Source organism: Schistocerca cancellata, chromosome 8 (assembly GCF_023864275.1).
Source record: "Schistocerca cancellata isolate TAMUIC-IGC-003103 chromosome 8, iqSchCanc2.1, whole genome shotgun sequence".
Classification (NCBI taxonomy): Eukaryota; Metazoa; Arthropoda; class Insecta; order Orthoptera; family Acrididae; genus Schistocerca; species Schistocerca cancellata.
The window spans coordinates 473735063-473761911 of NC_064633.1; the positions used below are offsets into that span (position 1 = coordinate 473735063).

Sequence of the window (26849 nt, forward strand, 5' to 3'; positions counted from 1 at the left end):
CAGCTTTACTTCTGCCAGTACCTCGTCTCCTACCTTCCAAACTTTACAGAAGCTCTCCTGCAAACCTTGCAGAACTAGCACTCCTGAAAGAAAGGATATTGCGGAGACATGGCTTAGCCACAGCCTGGGGGATGTTTCCAGAATGAGATTTTCACTCTGCAGCGGAGTGTGCGCTGATATGAAACTTCCTGGCAGATTAAAACTGTGTGCCCGACCGAGACTCGAACTCGGGACCTTTGCCTTTCGCGGGCAAGTGCTCTACCAACTGAGCTACCGAAGCACGACTCACGCCCGGTACCCACAGCTTTACTTCTGCCAGTACCTCGTCTCCTACCTTCCAAACTTTACAGAAGCTCTCCTGCAAACCTTGCAGAACTAGCACTCCTGAAAGAAAGGATATTGCGGAGACATGGCTTAGCCACAGCCTGGGGGATGTTTCCAGAATGAGATTTTCACTCTGCAGTGGAGTGTGCGCTGATATGAAACTTCCTGGCAGATTAAAACTGTGTGCCCGACCGAGACTCGAACTCGGGACCTTTGCCTTTCGCGGGCAAGTGCTCTACCAACTGAGCTACCGAAGCACGACTCACGCCCGGTACCCACAGCTTTACTTCTGCCAGTACCTCGTCTCCTACCTTCCAAACTTTACAGAAGCTCTCCTGCAAACCTTGCAGAACTAGCACTCCTGAAAGAAAGGATATTGCGGAGACATGGCTTAGCCACAGCCTGGGGGATGTTTCCAGAATGAGATTTTCACTCTGCAGCGGAGTGTGCGCTGATATGAAACTTCCTGGCAGATTAAAACTGTGTGCCCGACCGAGACTCGAACTCGGGACCTTTGCCTTTCGCGGGCAAGTGCTCTACCAACTGAGCTACCGAAGCACGACTCACGCCCGGTACCCACAGCTTTACTTCTGCCAGTACCTCGTCTCCTACCTTCCAAACTTTACAGAAGCTCTCCTGCAAACCTTGCAGAACTAGCACTCCTGAAAGAAAGGATATTGCGGAGACATGGCTTAGCCACAGCCTGGGGGATGTTTCCAGAATGAGATTTTCACTCTGCAGCGGAGTGTGCGCTGATATGAAACTTCCTGGCAGATTAAAACTGTGTGCCCGACCGAGACTCGAACTCGGGACCTTTGCCTTTCGCGGGCAAGTGCTCTACCAACTGAGCTACCGAAGCACGACTCACGCCCGGTACCCACAGCTTTACTTCTGCCAGTACCTCGTCTCCTACCTTCCAAACTTTACAGAAGCTCTCCTGCAAACCTTGCAGAACTAGCACTCCTGAAAGAAAGGATATTGCGGAGACATGGCTTAGCCACAGCCTGGGGGATGTTTCCAGAATGAGATTTTCACTCTGCAGCGGAGTGTGCGCTGATATGAAACTTCCTGGCAGATTAAAACTGTGTGCCCGACCGAGACTCGAACTCGGGACCTTTGCCTTTCGCGGGCAAGTGCTCTACCAACTGAGCTACCGAAGCACGACTCACGCCCGGTACCCACAGCTTTACTTCTGCCAGTACCTCGTCTCCTACCTTCCAAACTTTACAGAAGCTCTCCTGCAAACCTTGCAGAACTAGCACTCCTGAAAGAAAGGATATTGCGGAGACATGGCTTAGCCACAGCCTGGGGGATGTTTCCAGAATGAGATTTTCACTCTGCAGCGGAGTGTGCGCTGATATGAAACTTCCTGGCAGATTAAAACTGTGTGCCCGACCGAGACTCGAACTCGGGACCTTTGCCTTTCGCGGGCAAGTGCTCTACCAACTGAGCTACCGAAGCACGACTCACGCCCGGTACCCACAGCTTTACTTCTGCCAGTACCTCGTCTCCTACCTTCCAAACTTTACAGAAGCTCTCCTGCAAACCTTGCAGAACTAGCACTCCTGAAAGAAAGGATATTGCGGAGACATGGCTTAGCCACAGCCTGGGGGATGTTTCCAGAATGAGATTTTCACTCTGCAGCGGAGTGTGCGCTGATATGAAACTTCCTGGCAGATTAAAACTGTGTGCCCGACCGAGACTCGAACTCGGGACCTTTGCCTTTCGCGGGCAAGTGCTCTACCAACTGAGCTACCGAAGCACGACTCACGCCCGGTACCCACAGCTTTACTTCTGCCAGTACCTCGTCTCCTACCTTCCAAACTTTACAGAAGCTCTCCTGCAAACCTTGCAGAACTAGCACTCCTGAAAGAAAGGATATTGCGGAGACATGGCTTAGCCACAGCCTGGGGGATGTTTCCAGAATGAGATTTTCACTCTGCAGCGGAGTGTGCGCTGATATGAAACTTCCTGGCAGATTAAAACTGTGTGCCCGACCGAGACTCGAACTCGGGACCTTTGCCTTTCGCGGGCAAGTGCTCTACCAACTGAGCTACCGAAGCACGACTCACGCCCGGTACCCACAGCTTTACTTCTGCCAGTACCTCGTCTCCTACCTTCCAAACTTTACAGAAGCTCTCCTGCAAACCTTGCAGAACTAGCACTCCTGAAAGAAAGGATATTGCGGAGACATGGCTTAGCCACAGCCTGGGGGATGTTTCCAGAATGAGATTTTCACTCTGCAGCGGAGTGTGCGCTGATATGAAACTTCCTGGCAGATTAAAACTGTGTGCCCGACCGAGACTCGAACTCGGGACCTTTGCCTTTCACGGGCAAGTGCTCTACCAACTGAGCTACCGAAGCACGACTCACGCCCGGTACCCACAGCTTTACTTCTGCCAGTACCTCGTCTCCTACTTTCCAAACTTTACAGAAGCTCTCCTGCAAACCTTGCAGAACTAGCACTCCTGAAAGAAAGGATATTGCGGAGACATGGCTTAGCCACAGCCTGGGGGATGTTTCCAGAATGAGATTTTCACTCTGCAGCGGAGTGTGCGCTGATATGAAACTTCCTGGCAGATTAAAACTGTGTGCCCGACCGAGACTCGAACTCGGGACCTTTGCCTTTCGCGGGCAAGTGCTCTACCAACTGAGCTACCGAAGCACGACTCACGCCCGGTACCCACAGCTTTACTTCTGCCAGTACCTCGTCTCCTACCTTCCAAACTTTACAGAAGCTCTCCTGCAAACCTTGCAGAACTAGCACTCCTGAAAGAAAGGATATTGCGGAGACATGGCTTAGCCACAGCCTGGGGGATGTTTCCAGAATGAGATTTTCACTCTGCAGCGGAGTGTGCGCTGATATGAAACTTCCTGGCAGATTAAAACTGTGTGCCCGACCGAGACTCGAACTCGGGACCTTTGCCTTTCGCGGGCAAGTGCTCTACCAACTGAGCTACCGAAGCACGACTCACGCCCGGTACCCACAGCTTTACTTCTGCCAGTACCTCGTCTCCTACCTTCCAAACTTTACAGAAGCTCTCCTGCAAACCTTGCAGAACTAGCACTCCTGAAAGAAAGGATATTGCGGAGACATGGCTTAGCCACAGCCTGGGGGATGTTTCCAGAATGAGATTTTCACTCTGCAGCGGAGTGTGCGCTGATATGAAACTTCCTGGCAGATTAAAACTGTGTGCCCGACCGAGACTCGAACTCGGGACCTTTGCCTTTCGCGGGCAAGTGCTCTACCAACTGAGCTACCGAAGCACGACTCACGCCCGGTACCCACAGCTTTACTTCTGCCAGTACCTCGTCTCCTACCTTCCAAACTTTACAGAAGCTCTCCTGCAAACCTTGCAGAACTAGCACTCCTGAAAGAAAGGATATTGCGGAGACATGGCTTAGCCACAGCCTGGGGGATGTTTCCAGAATGAGATTTTCACTCTGCAGCGGAGTGTGCGCTGATATGAAACTTCCTGGCAGATTAAAACTGTGTGCCCGACCGAGACTCGAACTCGGGACCTTTGCCTTTCGCGGGCAAGTGCTCTACCAACTGAGCTACCGAAGCACGACTCACGCCCGGTACCCACAGCTTTACTTCTGCCAGTACCTCGTCTCCTACCTTCCAAACTTTACAGAAGCTCTCCTGCAAACCTTGCAGAACTAGCACTCCTGAAAGAAAGGATATTGCGGAGACATGGCTTAGCCACAGCCTGGGGGATGTTTCCAGAATGAGATTTTCACTCTGCAGCGGAGTGTGCGCTGATATGAAACTTCCTGGCAGATTAAAACTGTGTGCCCGACCGAGACTCGAACTCGGGACCTTTGCCTTTCGCGGGCAAGTGCTCTACCAACTGAGCTACCGAAGCACGACTCACGCCCGGTACCCACAGCTTTACTTCTGCCAGTACCTCGTCTCCTACCTTCCAAACTTTACAGAAGCTCTCCTGCAAACCTTGCAGAACTAGCACTCCTGAAAGAAAGGATATTGCGGAGACATGGCTTAGCCACAGCCTGGGGGATGTTTCCAGAATGAGATTTTCACTCTGCAGCGGAGTGTGCGCTGATATGAAACTTCCTGGCAGATTAAAACTGTGTGCCCGACCGAGACTCGAACTCGGGACCTTTGCCTTTCACGGGCAAGTGCTCTACCAACTGAGCTACCGAAGCACGACTCACGCCCGGTACCCACAGCTTTACTTCTGCCAGTACCTCGTCTCCTACCTTCCAAACTTTACAGAAGCTCTCCTGCAAACCTTGCAGAACTAGCACTCCTGAAAGAAAGGATATTGCGGAGACATGGCTTAGCCACAGCCTGGGGGATGTTTCCAGAATGAGATTTTCACTCTGCAGCGGAGTGTGCGCTGATATGAAACTTCCTGGCAGATTAAAACTGTGTGCCCGACCGAGACTCGAACTCGGGACCTTTGCCTTTCGCGGGCAAGTGCTCTACCAACTGAGCTACCGAAGCACGACTCACGCCCGGTACCCACAGCTTTACTTCTGCCAGTACCTCGTCTCCTACCTTCCAAACTTTACAGAAGCTCTCCTGCAAACCTTGCAGAACTAGCACTCCTGAAAGAAAGGATATTGCGGAGACATGGCTTAGCCACAGCCTGGGGGATGTTTCCAGAATGAGATTTTCACTCTGCAGCGGAGTGTGCGCTGATATGAAACTTCCTGGCAGATTAAAACTGTGTGCCCGACCGAGACTCGAACTCGGGACCTTTGCCTTTCGCGGGCAAGTGCTCTACCAACTGAGCTACCGAAGCACGACTCACGCCCGGTACCCACAGCTTTACTTCTGCCAGTACCTCGTCTCCTACCTTCCAAACTTTACCAGGAAGTTTCATATCAGCGCACACTCCGCTGCAGAGTGAAAATCTCATTCTGGAAACATCCCCCAGGCTGTGGCTAAGCCATGTCTCCGCAATATCCTTTCTTTCAGGAGTGCTAGTTCTGCAAGGTTTGCAGGAGAGCTTCTGTAAAGTTTGGAAGGTAGGAGACGAGGTACTGGCAGAAGTAAAGCTGTGGGTACCGGGCGTGAGTCGTGCTTCGGTAGCTCAGTTGGTAGAGCACTTGCCCGCGAAAGGCAAAGGTCCCGAGTTCGAGTCTCGGTCGGGCACACAGTTTTAATCTGCCAGGAAGTTTCATATCAGCGCACACTCCGCTGCAGAGTGAAAATCTCATTCTGGAAACATCCCCCAGGCTGTGGCTAAGCCATGTCTCCGCAATATCCTTTCTTTCAGGAGTGCTAGTTCTGCAAGGTTTGCAGGAGAGCTTCTGTAAAGTTTGGAAGGTAGGAGACGAGGTACTGGCAGAAGTAAAGCTGTGGGTACCGGGCGTGAGTCGTGCTTCGGTAGCTCAGTTGGTAGAGCACTTGCCCGCGAAAGGCAAAGGTCCCGAGTTCGAGTCTCGGTCGGGCACACAGTTTTAATCTGCCAGGAAGTTTCATATCAGCGCACACTCCGCTGCAGAGTGAAAATCTCATTCTGGAAACATCCCCCAGGCTGTGGCTAAGCCATGTCTCCGCAATATCCTTTCTTTCAGGAGTGCTAGTTCTGCAAGGTTTGCAGGAGAGCTTCTGTAAAGTTTGGAAGGTAGGAGACGAGGTACTGGCAGAAGTAAAGCTGTGGGTACCGGGCGTGAGTCGTGCTTCGGTAGCTCAGTTGGTAGAGCACTTGCCCGCGAAAGGCAAAGGTCCCGAGTTCGAGTCTCGGTCGGGCACACAGTTTTAATCTGCCAGGAAGTTTCATATCAGCGCACACTCCGCTGCAGAGTGAAAATCTCATTCTGGAAACATCCCCCAGGCTGTGGCTAAGCCATGTCTCCGCAATATCCTTTCTTTCAGGAGTGCTAGTTCTGCAAGGTTTGCAGGAGAGCTTCTGTAAAGTTTGGAAGGTAGGAGACGAGGTACTGGCAGAAGTAAAGCTGTGTGTACCGGGCGTGAGTCGTGCTTCGGTAGCTCAGTTGGTAGAGCACTTGCCCGCGAAAGGCAAAGGTCCCGAGTTCGAGTCTCGGTCGGGCACACAGTTTTAATCTGCCAGGAAGTTTCATATCAGCGCACACTCCGCTGCAGAGTGAAAATCTCATTCTGGAAACATCCCCCAGGCTGTGGCTAAGCCATGTCTCCGCAATATCCTTTCTTTCAGGAGTGCTAGTTCTGCAAGGTTTGCAGGAGAGCTTCTGTAAAGTTTGGAAGGTAGGAGACGAGGTACTGGCAGAAGTAAAGCTGTGGGTACCGGGCGTGAGTCGTGCTTCGGTAGCTCAGTTGGTAGAGCACTTGCCCGCGAAAGGCAAAGGTCCCGAGTTCGAGTCTCGGTCGGGCACACAGTTTTAATCTGCCAGGAAGTTTCATATCAGCGCACACTCCGCTGCAGAGTGAAAATCTCATTCTGGAAACATCCCCCAGGCTGTGGCTAAGCCATGTCTCCGCAATATCCTTTCTTTCAGGAGTGCTAGTTCTGCAAGGTTTGCAGGAGAGCTTCTGTAAAGTTTGGAAGGTAGGAGACGAGGTACTGGCAGAAGTAAAGCTGTGGGTACCGGGCGTGAGTCGTGCTTCGGTAGCTCAGTTGGTAGAGCACTTGCCCGCGAAAGGCAAAGGTCCCGAGTTCGAGTCTCGGTCGGGCACACAGTTTTAATCTGCCAGGAAGTTTCATATCAGCGCACACTCCGCTGCAGAGTGAAAATCTCATTCTGGAAACATCCCCCAGGCTGTGGCTAAGCCATGTCTCCGCAATATCCTTTCTTTCAGGAGTGCTAGTTCTGCAAGGTTTGCAGGAGAGCTTCTGTAAAGTTTGGAAGGTAGGAGACGAGGTACTGGCAGAAGTAAAGCTGTGGGTACCGGGCGTGAGTCGTGCTTCGGTAGCTCAGTTGGTAGAGCACTTGCCCGCGAAAGGCAAAGGTCCCGAGTTCGAGTCTCGGTCGGGCACACAGTTTTAATCTGCCAGGAAGTTTCATATCAGCGCACACTCCGCTGCAGAGTGAAAATCTCATTCTGGAAACATCCCCCAGGCTGTGGCTAAGCCATGTCTCCGCAATATCCTTTCTTTCAGGAGTGCTAGTTCTGCAAGGTTTGCAGGAGAGCTTCTGTAAAGTTTGGAAGGTAGGAGACGAGGTACTGGCAGAAGTAAAGCTGTGTGTACCGGGCGTGAGTCGTGCTTCGGTAGCTCAGTTGGTAGAGCACTTGCCCGCGAAAGGCAAAGGTCCCGAGTTCGAGTCTCGGTCGGGCACACAGTTTTAATCTGCCAGGAAGTTTCATATCAGCGCACACTCCGCTGCAGAGTGAAAATCTCATTCTGGAAACATCCCCCAGGCTGTGGCTAAGCCATGTCTCCGCAATATCCTTTCTTTCAGGAGTGCTAGTTCTGCAAGGTTTGCAGGAGAGCTTCTGTAAAGTTTGGAAGGTAGGAGACGAGGTACTGGCAGAAGTAAAGCTGTGGGTACCGGGCGTGAGTCGTGCTTCGGTAGCTCAGTTGGTAGAGCACTTGCCCGCGAAAGGCAAAGGTCCCGAGTTCGAGTCTCGGTCGGGCACACAGTTTTAATCTGCCAGGAAGTTTCATATCAGCGCACACTCCGCTGCAGAGTGAAAATCTCATTCTGGAAACATCCCCCAGGCTGTGGCTAAGCCATGTCTCCGCAATATCCTTTCTTTCAGGAGTGCTAGTTCTGCAAGGTTTGCAGGAGAGCTTCTGTAAAGTTTGGAAGGTAGGAGACGAGGTACTGGCAGAAGTAAAGCTGTGGGTACCGGGCGTGAGTCGTGCTTCGGTAGCTCAGTTGGTAGAGCACTTGCCCGCGAAAGGCAAAGGTCCCGAGTTCGAGTCTCGGTCGGGCACACAGTTTTAATCTGCCAGGAAGTTTCATATCAGCGCACACTCCGCTGCAGAGTGAAAATCTCATTCTGGAAACATCCCCCAGGCTGTGGCTAAGCCATGTCTCCGCAATATCCTTTCTTTCAGGAGTGCTAGTTCTGCAAGGTTTGCAGGAGAGCTTCTGTAAAGTTTGGAAGGTAGGAGACGAGGTACTGGCAGAAGTAAAGCTGTGGGTACCGGGCGTGAGTCGTGCTTCGGTAGCTCAGTTGGTAGAGCACTTGCCCGCGAAAGGCAAAGGTCCCGAGTTCGAGTCTCGGTCGGGCACACAGTTTTAATCTGCCAGGAAGTTTCATATCAGCGCACACTCCGCTGCAGAGTGAAAATCTCATTCTCAATAACATTCATTTCAAAAATACCAATGGTTTTAATAAAACAGTTCTTAAATTAGGCTGAAGGCCCAAACCATCTGACACATTAAGGGCAAAACAACCTTAATCTAAAAAAAAATCGACTAGAAGCAATACAAGTACAAACAACAAGAACATACAAGAAAAGGTAGTACACCCAAGGGCTCTCAGACGTCCTGAGGGTCGGCCTGGAATTCAAACATTATGAAACGTTCCTTTAGAACAATTATACATGACTGTGCTTAAACTGACACACAATATTTTTTTAGCGCAACGCAATCTGACTTTCAAAAATCCCTACAAAAGAATGGCCCTGACTAACATTAACCTATACGTTTCACAAATCACTTACCTCACCAAAAATCTTCGTTACTCGAACTACTGCAATACAGCGAGCGCCACTACTGCCAGCTAAATAAAAGATTCAAACTACTGAAGGCACTAACTACTGATAGGGATAGTTAGCAAACGAAAGATTTTGTAGAGAACAAACAATGTATTTACCTTAATAGTCATAATATATATAGCAGTTCATGACATCCAGTCTAACAAATTTCAAAACTCCGCCATCTCTCTCCCCACATCCACCACTGCTGGCGGCTCACCTCCAACTGCGCAACGCTATGCGCTGTTCACATCCAGCTGCCCAACACTACAATGGCAGACAACAATGCAAACTAGCCACAGACTGCACACAGCACAGCCAGTGATTTTCATACAGAGCGCTACGTAACGTTGCCAATAAGAAAACATAAACAGCCTACTTACATAGCCCCCATGCTCCCCACAAAAAAATTTTACAAAATATTTTTGGGCAGTGGCCAACAATGATTTGAAAAAATTTTTCATAATTACACTAACAAAGATATCCAATGCACACACTTATTGATACAATGTTGGTCAAAAGCTAAAATTTTCTCACAGTCCATAAAGAGAGTCCTGATCATTCATTATTATAGTAATTACAGTTGTTTTTTTTCACAAAGGCTCATTAGTAAAAGAAATTGCACACAGAAGTAGTGGATTTATATGCAGTCTTGAAGAAGTAGTGTTGTCCTTCCAACGGAACGACAGTGCTGACTCTTGACATGCTGACAGGTAATGGGCCACAACAGAGCAAACCCACAGCAGAGTCAGTCCAAGTTTTGAAGAATATTGGTAGGTAGGTCATCACAGAGCAGACCCACTGTAGTCCTGGTAGAGAATATGGTATTGGTGGGCCACCAGAGGTGCAGACCCACTGCAGTCCTTGTAGAAATTGTGGACAGGCCCACTGTAGTCCTGATAGAGATTGTGGTATTGGTGAGCCACCAGAGGTGCAGACCCACTGCAGTCCTTGTAGAAATTGTGGACAGGCCCACTGTAGTCCTGGTAGAGATTGTGGTATTGGTGGGCCACCAGAGGTGCAGACCCACTGTAGTCCTTGTAGAGATGGCCAGCAGCCATCTGTTGTGACTGTGCGGGTGCACAATCACCATTGAAGAGTCTTGCAGTTAATATAGCAAGTCCATAACCACCACTTGTGCACTCACAAAGTTTTTGGAATGTCCTTCGAACCAGCAATGCTGTTATCCAGTCCCTTGCACAATTATTAACACACGTGCAAATACTATCAGTCCCTACTTCTCACATATTGTCCATATACTATGACCAACAGAAACGTGTGCAGTGAAATGTATCGTACAAGTTACTTAATTTGATGAACTGCTGTCAATTACAATTACATAACATAAGAATACAATTACAAAGGTACAAAATACATCATTAAAGAACATAACAATACAGATAACATTTGTAGTACAGGCTTTACAACAGAATAGAAATAAACATATACATCAGTGTTACAGGAATTATGACATAAGTAAATACATAAAAGATCAGGATAATTATTGAAACATCAACTTTACACATGAGCATTAAAACAAAAGAGAATAAATAATGTCTAAGCATATTTACAAGGTAAATAACATATTATTAAGGAAAATTATATTTGAGGATAACAGTATTCCTCATCATGGTGAATGTAGTTTAGTATTAGAAGAAAAAAAAATTCTATGAAACTACAGAGAGACAGGAAGAAAACAAATACACAAGGGTACACAAACACATAGTGGGATAACACAAAAGGAAAGGACAGGGTTTGTTTTCAGTGTAACATTTGGTACTGCAGTCCAACCCAAAACTTCATTCCATAGATCTTTCGTCTTATTGGATAGTTAGCAAATGAAAGATTTTAATAGAGAACAAACACTGTATTTACCTTAATAATCGCCGGCCGCGGTGGTCTAGTGGTTCTGGCGCTGCAGTCCGGAACCGCGGGACTGCTACGGTCGCAGGTTCGAATCCTGCCTCGGGCATGGGTGTGTGTGATGTCCTTAGGTTAGTTCGGTTTAAGTAGTTCTTAGTTCTAGGGGACTTATGACCTAAGATGTTGAGTCCCATAGTGCTCAGAGCCATTTGAACCATTTTGAACCTTAATAATCATAATATATATAGCAGTTCAATTTCAAAACTTCCGCCATCTCTCTCCCCACATCCACCACTGCTGGCGGCTCACCTCCAACTGTGCAACGCTATGCGCTGTTCACATCCAGCTGCCCAACACTACAATGGCAGACAACAATGCAAACTAGCCACAGACTGCACACAGCACAGCCAGTGATTTTCCTCCAGAGCGCTACGTAACGTTGCCAATAAGAAAACATAAACAGCCTTCTTACAATTATCGCTCGCTCGGGTGAGACAGGCAGTCGGCCCAACCATTGTCGATCCGACAACAACCGAACCGACAGACAGTCAACGGACCCACCGACAAGATAACCTCCGCTTCACCCGACCAGCACACAACAGGGAGTTCGATGGAACAACATAGAAGGTACTGGCGCCCACAACCAGTTACGTTGAGCTGTCAAACTACACACCATGCTGGGCAGCGACAACACAATGAGGAAAATACACTGCCTGAATTTACGAAAACGGCCAGGGCAGGTAACCGGAACGTTAACGGCCACAAGGCAGAAGATACTGCTGGTGCACCTCAATTCAAATAACCAAGTACCATGGCTGAAATTTGCCAACTTGAAAACACACGTTGCTGCTCGCGGGAATATCCCAACAGCCGACAACGAACTCCAAACGACACAATGTGAACAGTCGTGACTTGCTGGTAGATTAAGTCAAAACTTAGCTTTCATGTCCAGGATCGGTGATCCACAAACCTCGTAGCAATGGGAACATCACCACACACTCCGACACGCATAGAGGCCGCCTGCAGGCTTGGCCAAACTGCGCGCCGCGGAGATTTCCTCGCTGCTCCACGCCAACCGACAAACTGCCTGCACACAGCCCAGCTGGAAACTATAAGCGCCAAGCCAAAGAGAGTCCAAGGTGCGAATATCGATACACACCGCTCATGCCACCCGTGGAAAGAGAGGATAACCGCAGGAGACTAAACACAGAATAGCAAGACAGGTTTAACGCATAGCATGAACCAGCCATGGCTCGCCGACTATGCTGGTGGCGTAATATTCCAACCATTAGAAACCAAAAAGGCCGAATATCGAGAATAGTTCGTGTAGTCGAAAATTTTTGTACAGTGTTAGGAGGGAGTGCTACTAACAATATACTAAAAATCATCACTGGTGAAGGATGACTGTGGGGGTGAAGATGCGTTTGTTGTTAAGTTTTGTGTGTTTCTCTTGAATAATTGGAAAACCATGGCCTCCAGCGAAAACGTATCCCAAAAAGGTTCTGTTCATTTTTTCTGTAGGACCAAAAGAGTGCGGTTAGCTATCGAGAAAATATGAACATCCCGATCGAGGTTTTTGAAGGCCAGATACATTTGGGGTTGCATAAAACGACATCGGTAGGGGTGGCTGAGTGACTCTGTACATACGCACACTTATGAGCCAAAACATTATGACCACCGCTTAACACTGCGTTAGTCCGACACTGAAGCATGATACGACCGTGGTTATGCGTGGTATGTATTCAATGGTTAGTCTCCGTAGCCGAGCGTTCATCGTGACAAACCCTCCTGTGGAGGAGACCGGTTCGATTCCCAATACTGCTAGGGATTTTTCCTCAGTGGGCGGACTGGACCGGGGTGCACTCAGCCTCACGATTCCAAATGAGGATGAAACGACGGTTGATCGATTGTCACGTGGTTCCCTAGGCCTGATGGCGGGGTTTCCTTTTTTTCTTTATGCATGCAATGCAGCAGTCATTCGCACACTTGTTATGCGACTCTCGTAAATTACGGGATGATGATCTGTGAGTGCGGATTTGACGCTCGATAGTGTCCCAACGTGAGCCACTTGGTTCACTTCAGTCGCGACTGGTGGCCAAGCTATCAATGAGAATTCACTAACATGTTCCTGAAGGTTTTGTAGCACTATCCTGCCCTTGTGACACTTAAAGGTTCCCTGCTGGGAGACGTTATCTTTGTTAGGGAAGACATCAAATATGAAGGGATGCAGTTGGTACAAAATAATGTTTACTTAGTCCACAGCCGTCATAGTTCTTCCTATGTTGTATCGAAGCCCAGGTAAATGTCACCCATGACATAATACTGTCTCCAACTGCCTTCATCTGTGGCTTAGTGCGTGTTTCGAGCAGCCTTTTGCGTGTCTTGATAGTACCATGGACCTGGTGTAACAAGATATCCGATTCAACATACAAGGCGAAAGATTACCAGTGATCCACAGTCTAGTCTCGATCATCCCGTGCCCACTGCCATCGTAACTGATAATGTCGCTGGGACAACACAGGATCATGTGCAGACTGTCTGCTGCGGTGCCTCCTATTCAACAATTTGTGCTGAACTGTATGCTGTTAAACTTTTATTTCTGCACCCAGCATTGTACTCTGTTGTCATATCTGCCACAATTCGCTGCCTATCCTGCTTTATAGAACGGACAAGTCCATTTTGAGATGAGATGAGGACTTCTACATCTACATCTACATTTATACTCCGCAAGCTACCCAACGGTATGTGTCGGAGGGCACTTTACGTGCCACTGTCATTACCTTCCTTTCCTGTTCCAATCGCGTATGGTTCGCGGGAAGAACGACTGCCGGAAAGCTTCCGTGCGCGCTCGAATCTCTCTAAATTTATATTCGTGATCTCCTCGGGAGGTATAAGTAGGGGGAAGCAATATATTCGATACCTCATCCAGGAACGCACCCTCTCGAAACCTGGACAGCAAGCTACACCGCGATGCAGAGCGCCTCTCTTGCAGAATCTGCCACTTGAGTTTGCTAAACACCTCCGTAACGCTATCACGCATACCAAATAACCCTGTGACGAAACGCGCCGCTCTTTTTTGGATTTTCTCTATCTCCTCCGTAACCCCGATCTGGTACGGATCCCACACTCATGAGCAATACTCAACTATAGGTCGAAAGAGTGTTTTGTAAACCACCACCTTTGTTGATGGACTACATTTCTAAGGACTCTCCCAATGAATCTCAACCTGGTACCTGCCTTACCAGCAATTAATTTTATATGATCATTCCACTTCAAATCGTTCCGCAGGCATACTCCCAGATATTTTACAGAAGTAACTGCTACCAGTGTTTGTTCCGCTATCGTATAAACATACAATAAAGGATCCTTCCTTCTATGTATTCGCAATACATTACATTTGTCTATGTTAAGGGACAGTTGCCACTCCCTGCACCAAGTGCCTATCCGCTGCAGATCTTCCTGCATTTCGCTACAATTTTCTAATGCTGCAACTTCTCTGTATACTACAGCATCATCCGCGAAAAGCCACATGGAACTTCCGACACTATCTACTAGGTCATTTATATATATTGTGAAAAGCAATGGTCCCATAACACTCCCCTGTGGCACGCCAGAGGCTACTTTAAAGTCTGTAGAGTCTCTCCATTGTTAACAACATGCTCTGTTCTGTTTGCTAAAAACTCTTCAATCCAGCCACACAGCTGGTTTGATATTCCGTAGGCTCTTACTTTGTTTATCAGGTGACAGTGCGGAACTGTATCGAACGCCTTCCGGAAGTCAAGGAAAATAGCATCTACTCGGGAGACTTGTCGTTTACTCTCGGTTCCACCGACCTTCAGTCATGTTTGAATGATATTTCCGCCATTTGACTGTACAACCTTTTTATTTTATGTCACTATCATGATTTTGACCTTAAGCCATTATCATGTACAAAAATTTTGGGTGTAATTAGACCTTTTTAAATGAAGTCATCCAATATCGATTGAACTGGGTGCCCTAGTGTATAGATAAGTACAGAATCAACGAAATGTTTGGTAAACAGGCAACAAACAAGTTTTCCAGCAATAAAACAATGAGCTAATTGTTTTGACGATGGCTTCACTTAACAGAGTCTATTGCCAAGTTTGATATACTTGATAATGGCTCACGGCCAATGTAATGGTAGTAATATAAAATAAAGAAGCTGTGTAATCAAATACCATGGAAACATTATTACATGATCGTGGCCCCAAATATGGAAAGATCTTCAAACATTTTTCATTGATGCTCATTACAGTAGCATGCTAATAGCCGACTAGCTTTTCCGTTTCTGCGACCATATCCATCTGCCCTTTGACAAAGATAGCTTCCATCCATCTTTTAGACGGCCGATCTCACAACCTTTTTCCATTATATTCGTTTCCCACTTCTAACGTTTATCAGATTTCTTCATTTCTCACGTGATCTGATTCAGAAACTTTATCGCTTCGGCTCCAATAATCTATTTCAATGGATGCAGCAGGCATTTTTTGTCTTTTTATTCCCCAAATATCTGACGTTTTATATTCAGCCGACACTTCGTACTACACAAAATAAGAACAGATGTAAAACGAAATAGCCAATGCAGGGAACTAATTTCTTTCAAGAACTTTAATTAAGATATCAGGAGTAGCTTTCAGCAGCTCATTTCTGATATTTCATGGCCCAAGAGAATTACAACTTTCAGTCTGTTAAGAGTTTGCTTTACTCCTACTGACGTTACCATTTCTACATTTTTCTCTCCCCTTTGATCATGTATGGTTCGTTCCTGATAAACTACGAGATCAAAAGTATCGGGACACATGGCTGGAAACGACTTACAAGTTCAGGGCGCCCTCCATCGGTAATTCTAGAATTCATTATGGTGTTGCCCCACCCGTAGCCTTGATGACAGCTTCCACTCTCACAGGCATACGTTCAATCAGATGCTGGATTGTTTCGTGGACAATGGCAGCCGTTTCTTCATTGAGTGCTGCACTGAGGAGAGCTATTGCTGTTGATCGGTGAGGCCTGGCACGAAGTAGCCGTTCCAAAACATCCCAAAGGTGTTCTATAGGATTCAGGTCAGGACTCTGTGCAAGCCAGTCCATTACAGGGATGTTATTGTACTGTAACCACTCCGCCACAGGCCATGCATTACGAACAGGTGCTCGATCGTGCTGAAAGATGCATTCGCCATCCCCGAATTTCTCTTCAATAGTGGGAAGCAACAAGGTGCTTAAAACATCAATATAGGTCTGTGCTGTGATAGTGCCACGCAAAACAACAAGGAGTGCAAGCCCCCTCCATGAAAAACACGATCGCATCATAACACCACCGCCTCCGAATTTTACTGTTGGCACTACACACGCTGGCAGATAACTTCATCGGGCATTGGCCGTACCCACTCCCTGCCATCGGATCGCCACATTGTGTACCGTGATTCGTCACCCCACACAACGTTTTTCAACTGTTCAATTTACCGGCGTGATGTGTGGCTTATGAGCAGCCGCTCGACCATGAAAACCAAGTTTTCTCACCTCCCGCCTAACTATCATAGTACTTGCAGTGGATCCTGATGCAGTTCGGAATCCCTGTGTGATTGTCTGGATAGACGTCTGACTATTAAATAAAACAACCCCCTTCAACTGTCGGCGGTCTCTGTCAGACAACAGACGAGGTTGACCTGTACGCTTTTGTGTTGTATGTGTCCCTTCACGTTTCTACTTCATTATCACATCGGAAACAGTGGACCTAGGGTTGTTTAGAAGTGTGGAAATCTCGCGTACAGACGTATGACGTAAGTGACACCCAATCACCTGACCACGTTCGAAGTCAGTGAGTTCCACGGAGCGCCCCAATCTACTCTCTCACGATGTCTAATGACTACTTAGGTCACTGATATGGAGTACCTGGTAGAAAGTGGCAGCACAATGCACATAATATGAAAAACGTATGTTTTTTTGGGTGACTGGATACTTTTGATCACGTAGTGTATTTTCTATATCATATTCTGATGATATTTTTTCCCAGAACACAGAATACGTAACAGAAAATTTCTTTGCTTGTATTTTCTATATCATATTCTGATGATATTTTTTCCCAGAACACAGAATACGTAACAGAAAATTTCTTTGCTTCTAGACTGTACGACAAAAGAAAGTGAAACACGCACAAATGAAGGTCGAATGTCAACGTAACTTCGTACAGGTACACACCCTCGGCGGCTACTTAAACGATTAGAGCTGCAATTCTCTGTGACAGGTAGACTGGCCACCAGAGCACCTTAATGTTGTTCGAGTTTAGCGTTGTTATGAGGTCTGGTACGGTGTTTAGGGGTTATGAACTGCTCGACATTTCAGTCATCACAGTGAAGGAGACGGAAATGCCGCGTACTCGTACAGCGTTATCAGCATCTGACACATTTGAAAGAGGTTCAATGGTGGGTGTCCATTTGGCCCTCTCGTCGACTCTTACAATACCCAGATTTGTGAGGCATTTGAATGTGACTGTCGCCTTATGTTGAACTGCATGGGCACGTGAAGGCAGACATACTAGTCGTCAAGGTTTCGGTCGAAAACGCCTGCCCACCCCAAGAAACTGACTCAGTATTGTGCATCAAGCACATCTAACACCTTCACAACTGCGTCTACAATCCGAGAACAATTATCGGACTTCCTATAACATTCCCTGTCTTCTCGCACCGTGGGTCAAAGACTAGCGTCAGCTGAGCTAGGGGATTACCTTCCTATGCCTATGCTGCGTTTAACACCACAACACAAAAGGATGCATTTGGAGTGGTGCTATGACCGGGAAAAATGGACTGCTGATGACTAACATCGCACTGTTTTCATTGATAAACTGCAGACCTGAGCTGCCCCAGATGACCATCGTCGGCTGGTGTGGCGGCGACCGATGTTTCGGTGAGGCAAAGTGGTGCTGCTCCTTGTCCATGATGCGGGGAGTCATCTGTTGTGATTTCAGGTCACGGCTGGTACCGACTGAGTGAATCGTGATGGCACAACTCTGATTCACTGACATCCTGCATCCTCACGTTTAACCTCTCATGTGACAGTAGTGTGGTGCCATTTTTCAATAGGACAGTTCTCATCCACGCATGGAGCATGTGTTTAAGAAGAGTCTGATTGATGCTGAGACACTTCCGTGGCCATCAAAATCCTCAGATTTCTCCCTTAAAAGAGAAATTAGAGACCAGTTCTAATGTCAACTTCATCCCAGAGCGTATCCAGAATACCAAGGACCATTTACAACAGTTATGGACCAGCTTGTCTCAGGATGGGATGCAGTGGCTATATGACACTCTTCCCAACAGAATCAGTACATGCATCCAGACCAGAGAGGGCTTAACATCAAATTAATAACTGGGCTCATACTGCCAGGGTCTTTGCAAATCGATCTTCAATTTGGAGTCACTGAAATAACATCACATACCCTATCAATACAATGAATTTCATTTTGTTTCTTCCTCTTCTTCTGTGTGCCTCACTTTTTGTCAGTTAGGGAATATTAATTTTGGGTCTGTACATTTCCGTTTGGGTCTGTGCCTCTCCAGAAGACGGGTTGGGGAATCCCTCCCAGATAAGGCTCGTACCGAGGAAATCAGATACTCGGGGGTGGACAAAAAATAGCAATAGAGGAGTAGAATTAACTCTGAAGCCTAGTATGACAGTCATTAAAAGCGAAAACACCTCCTGAAAAAATAGTCTGACGCTCTTGGATAGGGGTGGGAGTGATGGGCCTGCACTTCGTTCACTAGAAAAACACATTCTTACATTCAGTCCCAAACACAGGCCTCGAACAGGAAGAATTAAAGGACGTGACCTTAGCCATGTAAAAGCACGATTTCTGTTGGTAATTGAAACAGTTCGGAGGAGATTAACCAACTTAGGCAAGAATCAGGGGTGTACTGTAGCGATATCTTTTTCCAGCATAAAGGTAAATATAAATACATGTAGGACGATCGTAAATCGAGTGTAGATTTGATGTCGTTGAAAAAAAATAAAGGAATACACTACTGGCAGATATAAAAATATATAGACAACCAGAGTGCGCCAGCACCTATTTTACGGCAGTGGGAAAAATACGCTACAAAAAGGCAAGAAAAACTACCACGAGAATGGAGGATGAACTTACATAATACAAAGGAATAATGTTTCAGACAGATCTTCTTGGACAATACTGTGTCAAAATACTATCCAAAACAGTTTCCAAAATAAACTTGAAACGGATAGGGTAGAAGATCCCACCACAATGTGCGAACACCTGAAAGAAAGTGTTTTGGAAGCAGAAATACAAGCCCCTGGAGGGAATGAAAAGAATAAGAAGTATATAGAAGAGACTCCCAGTGAGTGGGAGGATATGATTCAGGAAAAGAAAAGTGAAGATTAAGTGACAAAACGTGAGTATCAATAGAACTGTGTGTTAAGTTCAGACAACAGGCTAAAACGAATGTCAGGATCGAGAGGAATGAACACTGGGTCAGACTGTGCAGGAACATAGATCGGACAGTAGAATATCATAAATCAGCTGGAACATGGAAAGTTGTTAAAAAATGAGTGATAACAATGAGTATAAGAACATCGTACAAAAATTTCGGCTCAAGAATAGAAAGGGCATTATTCAACGTTATTGCAGGAAAGTACACTCCTGGAAATTGAAATAAGAACACCGTGAATTCATTGTCCCAGGAAGGGGAAACTTTGTTGACACATTCCTGGGGTCAGATACATCACATGATCACACTGACAGAACCACAGGCACATAGACACAGGCAACAGAGCATGCACAATGTCGGCACTAGTACAGTGTATATCCACCTTTCGCAGCAATGCAGGCTGCTATTCTCCCATGGAGACGATCGTAGAGATGCTGGATGTAGTCCTGTGGAACGGCTTGCCATGCCATTTCCACCTGGCGCCTCAGTTGGACCAGCGTTCGTGCTGGACGTGCAGACCGCGTGAGACGACGCTTCATCCAGTCGCAAACATGCTCAATGGGGGACAGATCCGGAGATCTTGCTGGCCAGGGTAGTTGACTTACACCTTCTAGAGCACGTTGGGTGGCACGGGATACATGCGGACGTGCATTGTCCTGTTGGAACAGCAAGTTCCCTTGCCGGTCTAGGAATGGTAGAACGATGGGTTCGATGACGGTTTGGATGTACCGTGCACTATTCAGTGTCCCCTCGACGATCACCAGTGGTGTACGGCCAGTGTAAGAGATCGCTCCCCACACCATGATGCCGGGTGTTGGCCCTGTGTGCCTCGGTCGTATGCAGTCCTGATTGTGGCGCTCACCTGCACGGCGCCAAACACGCATACGACCATCATTGGCACCAAGGCAGAAGCGACTCTCATCGCTGAAGACGACACGTCTCCATTCGTCCCTCCATTCACGCCTGTCGCGACACCACCGGAGGCGGGCTGCACGATGTTGGGGCGTGAGCGGAAGACGGCCTAACGGTGTGCGGGACCGTAGCCCAGCTTCATGGAGACGGTTGCGAATGGTCCTCGCCGATACCCCAGGATCAACAGTGTCCCTAATTTGCTGGGAAGTGGCGGTGCGGTCCCCCACGGCACTGCGTAGGATCCTACGGTCTTGGCGTGCATCCGTGCGTCGCTGCGGTCCGGTCCCAGGTCGACTGGCACGTGCATCTTCCGCCGACCACTGGCGACAACATCGATGTACTGTGGAGACCTCACGCCCCACGTGTTGAGCAATTCGGCGGTACGTCCACCCGGCCTCCCGCATGCCCACTATACGCCCTCGCTCAAAGTCCGTCAACTGCACATACGGTTCACGTCCACGCTGTCGCGGCATGCTACCAGTGTTAAAGACTGCGATGGAGCTCCGTATGCCACGGCAAACTGGCTGACACTGACGGCGGCGGTGCACAAATGCTGCGCAGCTAGCGCCATTCGACGGCCAACACCGCGGTTCCTGGTGTGTCCGCTGTGCCGTGCGTGTGATCATTGCTTGTACAGCCCTCTCGCAGTGTCCGGAGCAAGTATGGTGGGTCTGACACACCGGTGTCAATGTGTTCTTTTTTCCATTTCCAGGAGTGTATAACAATGGAACTTCTCATGCATGGAGGAAGTGTAGGGATAACATGTCTACAGAAATGTTTTGGAGAAACAGGAGGCGGGAAAAGGTTCCTCTATGTAGTGGCGTTTGTCATATATCTCCATAATACATAAAAAATATGACAAGAGGGTACGCACAAATTATAGAGGAATAAGTGATATTATACAATGAGGGCTTTCACGACCGGAGGTCACATTTGCTGATGTTTCTTCCGGGCTGTATAGCAGCGGTCGAAGAAGCTTTTCGGTTCCTTACATTTGGCCAAGAGCTGCGCTGGACATCTTCGGAGGTGCTCCCGGCGACGGTAAGTCAAGATTCTCTCTTATTTGCGAATGACCAGATAATATTCTCTAAAGACGAAGACACGAAGAGGACATGTAATACATACTGAGAAAGCTTAAGGAGGAGTACAGGAAATGGGTGTTGTCCTCTGGTAAGTCCGGATTGTAGGGAGGATATTCTAATGTGGTCCAGAACAATTTCTAGTTTTTGTTGAGTTCTGTCTGCTTTGTTGAGTTGAGAATTGTTATAAAATACGATCACATCCCGGATGAGAAACGCGCACCTTTTCTTGCGATATGCTCATTGTGTTTGGTCCAAAAGCTGGCAGTAGTATGCAACGTTCGCAGTATGACGTTCGTGGAGAAAATCTATAAGAAGAATACCTCTGAAATAAAAAAAAGGTCTGTTGCAAGAACTTTCCTCACGTAGAGACGGTTTTTGGCTTTGATGGCTTTGACTGGTGCAGATTATTCCTCTCTAAACCATTCCATGCTGTTTTCCTCAATTTTGGGGTGTAATGGTGCACCAACGTTTCATCACAGGTCCGAAAGCAGTAAAAATTGTTCCCCTCCAGTTTGGTAGCGCGTCAGTAGCTGTTTTCACGCCCCGAAACAATGACGTTTGTGCTGTGCATTGAGAAGACGAGGTACCTAATTTATCGAACACTTTCCTAAGATCCAGGATTGTCGATAATAATCACCTGAGCCCTACCGTAGCTTATAGTGACCTTACTAGCAATCTCAGCGACTCTTATTCGGCGGTTCTCTTCAATAAAATGACCAACCATGTGAACTAACCATGCGAATTACCTCCTCAGTGATGTTGGTCCTCAGGCGACGTCGGTGAACTGCATTTTCAACTCTTTCTCGTCCTGATAAAAACTGTTTGTGACATGCGTGCACTTGAGTCTTTTCCTGGGTGTTGTCCCTGGGATATACCGCAAGTCTCTTCAAAATTCGGGATGGTCTTAGGCCCTCTGCTTTATTGTGCGGTTCTGACTAAAGGAGCGGTACAACAACATTCTTACAGTGGACAACAATCACTGCTCCTAATAGTTCAGCAAATGAAGTAAACACTGATGAAATGTTTTTCCGTGCACTGTTCTCAGTCAATAAAAATACCTGCACTTAACCCTGCTACAACCTATATTTGATTCGTCCTCGTACATAGCTCCAGTACATGTGACAAGAATATTTGTTCCAGAGTAGAATGGGAAGAGAGCTACTGAAGTTTTGAATAGAATCATATGGAATAACAATAGTCGTCGGTAGACTAGGAAGAAAATATTTGACGCTGTGGTGGAAGACCTTCATCCTTTATGAGATGAGATGGCCGTCAAACAAGGAAATGATGATGATTGGTTTGTGGGGTGCTCAACTACGCGATCATCAGGGCCCGTTCACATTCACAATTTGTACACAGTCCACTCTAGCCACTTCCATGAATGGTGATGAAATGATGAGGACAACACAAACACCCAGTCCCCGGGCAGAGAAAAATGCCAACCCAGCCAGGAACCGAAAACGGGGCCCTGTGATCCAGAGGTAGCAAGCTAAGCCAGTAGACCACGAGCTGCGGACAAACAAGGAAAGTCAGACTTGAAATTAGAATAGTGGAAACGGATTATATGATAAGATGTCTGTAGTTAACGAGGCAAGGTACTATACGAAATGAGGAGGTATGGTGGAGAATGGAGACAACGTGGACCTTACGAGAAACCTAGGAGAATACAGCGCTTCACTGGTACGGGCATGTACAGAGATTGCCCAGCCATAGACGGCGAAAGAAGATCTTAAACTGGGAGCCGCCGTGATGAAGAAGAAGCAGAGGAAGGCCAGCAATAAGCTGGGAAAAATACATACAGTAAATAGTGGAAGACAGAAATGACCAGATGATTGGAACGAATGAGGCCTGTGGAGGTCGAAAACGACTAACTCCTAGAGGGGAACGCCGAAGCAGGGAGGCAACGTAGATTGTTGTGACAGACTGGCCTGTATTAAGTTGCGAGCTCTAGGTTAGCTCATAGGGTGACGGTTTGGTTGTGAGCTGGCGAAAACAATGAACATGGAGAGGGTGGGTCACGCGGGCAGCGGCCGTGGGCACCTGCACCAGACCGCTCTGGCTCGCGTTGGACAGCGGGCAGCTGGCGACTATCTATGCAGAGACCGTGGCGAGAATCTGTGAGCAATGTCCTAAGAAACAGAAATAGCAAATCATAAGGTGCGTACAAACAAATACTCCATACCGAATAGAAAAATGCGTCGAATGAGGTCGGCAACTTTGAAGGAGTCAAATCAGAATCAAACAGCTATTAATTTATACCATACTCTTCTTTTCATATTGGCCGTCTCCAGATCAACCTGCTTCACCTACATTTTTCCGTTTCCTTGCGCCCGAAACTTGACTTTAGCCCAGTATTTCTGCACTTATATCTAACCGTTCTATCTTCGCTTCAGTCCACATTTTGCCACACTTTACCTTTCCTTGGCAACAAAGATACTCTTGAAGTTTCTTCTTAAGCGAATATGGAAGTCCTCCAGTGCTATCCCCATTTCTTGCAGGTATTTTTCTACTTCGGTGAGCCACGCCTTCTCGGATTTCTCACTGAGAAAGTAGCGGAACATCTGATTGCTCAGCCTCGTGAGCTCACACGGGAAATGTGGCCTTAAAAAACAATTATCCTCCTGTGAAGGGTATCTGTGATCTTTACTGCTCGTGTACAGGGTATATCGCTATTAAGGGCGTAAACGCATACAGTTGGAAGTCCACGATACCTGAGGCAAAAATGTCTCCGTATACGTAAGTCTGTAAAAGAAATGTATTTACAAGATAATTGCGACTTTTTGTAGTCAACAGCTACTACTGACGTGTCTCTGTGTAAATACTACAAGTCTTTATTTTCATTTTCGAGAATTAGAGTTATAAACAGAATGGGTACACAGTCAGAGTGCCACTTGTCAGTTGTTTGCAGAGCGTCAGTTGTGTTGTACGAGCGTCAGTGGTAACATGGAACATTACAGTAAACAGTGTGCGCATATGCATTGCAGGTATGGCAGGGCTGACAACAATGCGCTGCAGGCCATCTGCTTGTACCAAGAAGCGCACCTTGCCCGAAGCCACTGGGAGAGTCGAACGTTTACACGAGTGCGTTACCGCCTCCGAGGTACTCGTGGCTTTGTAAAGGCTACGAAAGTGGATACGCCGGCACAAATTACGCCTGTGTTTGAAGATGTGGTGCTGGAAACAGTCGAAAAATCTCCAGGAATCTCGACAAGGAAACTTACCACACAAATTCCTGGAACGAGCCACAGTAGTGTTTGGAGAAAAAGGCCTCACAATGCAAAGAACCCGTACCATCTCCAAAGAGTCCAGTGTCTTAGTAAGGCACTGGAATAACGTTTTGTCTGTGGTGGTGGTTAGTGTTTAACGTCCCGTCGACAACGAGGTCATTAGAGACGGAGCGCAAGCTCGGGTTAGGGAAGGATTGGGAAGGAAATCGGCCGTGCCCTTTCAAAGGAACCATCCCGCCATTTGCCTGAAACGATTTAGGGAAATCACGGAAAACTTAAATCAGGATGGCCGGAGACGGGATTGAACCGTCGTCCTCCCGAATGCGAGTCCAGTGTGCTAACCACTGCGCCACCTCGCTCGGTTTCTGTCTGTGGAATCAATAATAAGCTGTAGGCAGCCCTAAGTTTGACAACAGTTTATTTACGGATGAAGCAAGGTTCACGCTTGTTTAATTATTAGAATTCTCACGTTTGGAGTCACCTAGACTCCAGTCCACATGCTGTCGATGAGTCTGCACCACAGCGTTGTTTCTGAATGTTTGGTTAGGGGTACTAGCTGCTAGTCCTTCTGGGCCGTACATGTTACTAAACAGACTCAGTCGATGTGAATACCTTCTGTTATTGCGACATTATCTTGCAGGATTGCTTGAGGTTGTTTCCTTAAAGCAGCGTCAGCGGATGTGATACATGCATAATGGAGGACAGGCACATTTCGCTATGGTAAGAGGACATGTTACTCACCGATACGACCAAAGATGTATTGGACTCGGAGGACCTGTATCGGGGCCTCTAAGATCGCCTGATCTGAGCCCCATTTCTGCGTTTGGGTCCACCTTAGCGGTAATCCACTCTGTCTAACATGGTTGAAAAATTGGAGCAGAGTCTTGTCACTGCTTGCCAATATTTCTAAATGATGCAAGGGTATTTGAAAGGATTGAAACTCATTTCGGTGACGGGGAAAGGACTGACTCTTGATATAAGGATGACTCTTTGAACACTTCCTTCAACTGCGAGCACAGTCATCTAACTGTTGTCATGTTCATTCAGAACACCTGCACTGCTACCAAAGTATCTCAAACAACTTTTCTTGCCGCCCGGTGTGGCCAAGCTGTTCTAGGCGCTTCAACCTGGAACCGCGCGACCGCTACGGTCGCAGGTTCGAATCCTGCCTCGGGCATGGATGTGTGTGATGTCCTTAGGTTAGTTAGGTTTAAGTAGTTCTACGTTCTAGGTGACTGATGACCTCAGATGTTACGTCCCATAGTGCTCAGAGCCATTTGAACCATTTGAAAAACTTTTCTTAAAGTTGTACCGTATTGTCATCTTTTTCTGACTGGAATGACGTATGCTCAGTCGGTGGTGGCTGGAAACCATAAAGTCGCAATTATCTCTCAAACGGTACCTTTGTTAATCTTTCTGGCTTCTAGTATCGTGAACTGACAGCTATAGTTGCTTACGCCATTAATTATGATACGCCCTGTATGGAGTTCATGGTTTTCCTTTCGTGTGATGATGCAAAATCTTCTTCCATCGACCTGTTTGGGTCTATATCCACCCTAGATAATTAAACTTCTCAATCCATCTGATTTCGGCTTGGTCTACCTCTAGCATTCTGGGTGATGACTTGATGTCTGTAATGAACTCACTTTCCTCAAAAAAATGTGGAGATCGCCTCAACTGCTTTTGTCTTTAGTTCACTGCTTTCTCGTGCAACTGCTTCTAGGGAATCAGAAAAAAATTGTCAGGTCATCTGAAAAGCCGAGGCAGTCAACTGTCTAATCCATGTTTCTATATTCAAGCCTGACTCTTTTCATCACCTTTGTCACTCATACCCTTTTCTGTCACTCACGAATCAGTTTCTCGAGTACTCAGTTGAAAATAAGAGGCTTAAGTCCATATCATAATCTGATTCCCGACCTGATTGCAGAAGCTTTTGAATTTCACATTGGAGGTTGTGTCAGTAAAAGTCTGTCGGACCGGACAAAGTTCTTTTTCTCTTGTTTAAGACAAATTCTTTTAGGTTTTTCAGAACAGTTATTCGACCATTTTGAATCATAGGCCTTTTCGAAATTTGGGAATGTCACTACGAAATTTTTACTTCTACGGTTTAGATAAAAGAGAACACATTTCAGGTTCCTGATCTCTTCGGCATATGAACGTCCTTTCCTGCACCATCCTTGGTATTCATCCAGCTATGGGTCCTACTGACCTCCAGTCTTTTAAAAGACTCCTGTAAGATACTGAGAGAAGAGAGATTCCCTAGTTATTACGTCCATTCTGTCACCAATAAATACGGACGACTAGCCACATGGAAGTTCCTCAGTTTCCCTAGATGTTGCGGATTGTCATTAGATGTGTTTCCTGCGTTCTTCGCTTTCCGGCAATC

At 47.1% G+C, this 26849-nt stretch overlaps 2 non-coding genes across 2 annotated transcripts; both read right to left on the reverse strand.

Annotated features, from left to right (window-relative positions):
- Positions 1-2614: 2614 nt before the first annotated feature.
- On the reverse strand, positions 2615-2689 carry Trnas-uga (transfer RNA serine (anticodon UGA)). The gene has a single exon. It is a non-coding gene; the product is annotated as a tRNA-Ser (tRNA).
- A 1731-nt stretch (positions 2690-4420) lies between these two features.
- On the reverse strand, positions 4421-4495 carry Trnas-uga (transfer RNA serine (anticodon UGA)). Its single transcript has one exon. It is a non-coding gene; the product is annotated as a tRNA-Ser (tRNA).
- Between the last annotated feature and the right edge of the window lie 22354 nt (positions 4496-26849).